Source organism: Solanum tuberosum, unplaced genomic scaffold, assembly GCF_000226075.1.
Source record: "Solanum tuberosum cultivar DM 1-3 516 R44 unplaced genomic scaffold, SolTub_3.0 scf00683, whole genome shotgun sequence".
Classification (NCBI taxonomy): domain Eukaryota; kingdom Viridiplantae; phylum Streptophyta; class Magnoliopsida; order Solanales; family Solanaceae; genus Solanum; species Solanum tuberosum.
This window is the reverse complement of record NW_006239602.1, coordinates 136,307-136,615: the sequence shown is the minus strand read 5'-3', so window position 1 is coordinate 136,615 and position 309 is coordinate 136,307.

Sequence of the window (309 nt, the reverse complement as noted above, 5' to 3'; positions counted from 1 at the left end):
CTCAACTTTGAAATTTTATCTAACAAAGTCATTTGAACTTTGTTTTGTATCATTAAAATCACTAAACTTAGACATTTCTATCAATAAAATTACTCAATCAAATTTATAATTAAAAAGAATATTGGCATGGAAAAATAAATTATTATTTTTATATCATGTAAATATAAATTCCACAATTAAATAAAATTAAAGAAATCTCATTAAGGACTTTTTACTTCCTCTCACAAAACTTTTTCAAAAAATCAATTAAAATGTATATCCAAACACAATTTTAAATTTCAAAACTTATTTATCAACAATTTTAAAAAA